This window comes from Haliotis rufescens, unplaced genomic scaffold (assembly GCF_023055435.1).
Source record: "Haliotis rufescens isolate VD_foot unplaced genomic scaffold, xgHalRufe1.0.p SCAF_103, whole genome shotgun sequence".
Classification (NCBI taxonomy): Eukaryota; Metazoa; Mollusca; class Gastropoda; order Lepetellida; family Haliotidae; genus Haliotis; species Haliotis rufescens.
This window is the reverse complement of record NW_025963784.1, coordinates 25,125-27,638: the sequence shown is the minus strand read 5'-3', so window position 1 is coordinate 27,638 and position 2,514 is coordinate 25,125. Positions and strand designations below refer to the sequence as shown.

General features: G+C 39.3%; 1 long non-coding RNA gene across 1 annotated transcript; it reads left to right on the top strand.

Annotated features, from left to right (window-relative positions):
- Positions 1-430: 430 nt before the first annotated feature.
- On the top strand, positions 431-2,262 carry LOC124125558. The gene is made up of 2 exons (XR_006859655.2): positions 431-1,049; positions 1,520-2,262. It is a non-coding gene; the product is annotated as an uncharacterized LOC124125558 (long non-coding RNA).
- Positions 2,263-2,514: the final 252 nt, after the last annotated feature.

The following is a 2,514-nucleotide window of genomic DNA, read 5'->3' as shown; positions in this document are numbered from 1 at the left end:
TATCTCTGGATGAATTAAAAGTATTAAACCAGGTTTATGACAAATTATTATCGAAGTAAACACAACCTTTAATAATCCCAATCACCATTGCCACTCTTTAGCCTAAATATAATAATCGTTTGTGGCACACGGAGCCTTATTCAATTACACGACGAGAGACACATGACGTCAGACATTGTTCCCTTGATTGGAATTTTAACTGGATCTTCGTTGTGTTGTGCCAACGCGTCAAAAACTTGGATATAAAACCATCCCAATGTCAATTTACCATCTGACTTCATTGAACATAAGGCAACATAAACAGGTTTATTATTTACTGCACCTGAACATGACAAATGGCCAAGAAAGGACAAATATCGATATGACTTGTTGAATAGCCTACAAGAAGACAGACATGAGATCACTATTTCTCTATTATTTGTAACGACGTTTCAGGGCTACTTCTTGTCCCTTCACCTGCATCATCACCGGCCTCTTTTACCCATACCCATCAGCCTGATATGAAATCCTAAAGTCCGAACTCCGCGATCTGCGATCTGAAAATCGGTTGTAAGTTGACTGTAGCATATGCCGGTGACTGCTAATCTACGTGAATCAACAATGGGAATCCCCTTATGCTAGTCCGATATATAAAGCCCGTCAGTACAGTCGAAACTATCAGATTGTGTCAGCTGGCTGTGGGATACACATGTGTGAAGTAGAGGCATAATTACAGACAGCATGGGTAATATTGTTTCATGCTGGCCAATATCCCGATATCAGGTGGGTCAAGATGTTATGTATACATATGTATATAGGCATATTTCACATGCTTTCCCTATTCGAACTTTAGCGTGTCAATATGTGTAATGCGTGTGTACATGTTCACGTGAATTTGTCATTGCATTGTCTTGTTTAGTTTATGTAAGATTATCTTTATTGTTTTATTGCTGTGATGGCGTAGCTATCAATCGTGTTTGAAACTGTGTTTATTCGATTCCAGAGGCGGTCCAACACAGAGAACTCGATAAACTGCCAAAATGAACCCAATCTGACAGAGAGAGTTACATGTACGTTAAATTACATTGTTTGTTATTTGGTTTGCTTGTTTTTTGTTTAACGTCGCACGCAGCAATATTCCAGCTATATGACGGTGGTCTGTAAATAATCGAATCTGGACCAGACAATCCACTGATTGACATCATGAGTATCGATTTACGCAATTGGGATACAATAACATGCATCAACCATGTCAGCGAGCCTGACCACCCGATCCCGCTGGTCGCCTCTTATGACAAGCATAGTCATCCTTTAGTTCTTTATTTAAACAATCTGTTTGTCTTATAATTCTATTTTAGGAAGTTTAGTTCTATGTGTACCCCATTAATTTCTTTTTAAATTACTGTATGTATGTATCGTATTTTTCTTTGTTTAGTGAAATAATTTGGATTAATGAAAGCGAACCGAATGTTGTTACATCATCTATCAAACATAATGTACACAAGTAAATTGGTAGTTTATTGTGAGTTTAATGTTGTAGTGCCAACACACTGGAACCATGCATATGCTGTAAATGGCGAGATGTTGGATACTCCAGTATCTGGAAGAGATCTCAGTCTTGTTGCAAGTCACATCGGGATCGGGTTCGAGTCTGTTGGCATCGAACTTGGACTTACTCTCGTGGTTATCGAACAAGTCACGTTTGCACACCCTTATTCACTATACATGCAGGTTGTGCACATGCTTACAAAGTGGAAGGAGAAGAACGGGAGAACTGCAACCAGCCTGGTCCTTGTCAGAGCACTGTGGAGATGCAATGACAGGTGTACCATTGAGTGGGAGGACATTCTCAACATCCTTCAGGGACCGTCCACTGTGTCTGTGTAATCAAGTCGGAGAGCTGTTTTCACATGACGCTGTCTTGCTTTACGCTGTGAATACATGAGTGGGTATATAAGTAATGCTTCACTGAGTTTCCCCGACCACATACAGAGAAATCATGCCTACATTTATGTTATCTCATATACTAGCGCTGCACTGAACACTCTTCTCATGTACAGTTATCATTGATTGATTGGGTTCCCGCTTTGAAATATCGAGTCGAGATGCTAGGTTCACTGAGGCTTATTTAGATAATTTGGGATCCTGACTGATCGGAATGATTTTCTGTTTCCTCAAGTTGCACACTGAACACTCTTCATTTAAACAGTAATATCTTTTCCGTTTGTAATACATTGTGATTCTATTTGTATGTGTTGAGAATAAATGCTTTTAATAAATAGCTGTGATGCCTTTTGTAATAACTTGTCTTTCTGTCTCTTGTGATATTTGAGGAAGAACTAGCGAGGGATGATTACATGTGTCGTAAACGTCATCCGTAATCCCAAAATCCGGAGACATAAATGCGTCTCACATAATGATTAGACTGCGGGCACGATTGAACAGTCTGTGAAGTGTACTGTTTATCTGTTGTCTCTTATTTTGAATAATTTAAGAAGGGTTGGCGTAGAATCTTGCTGATTGATTACGGGCGAT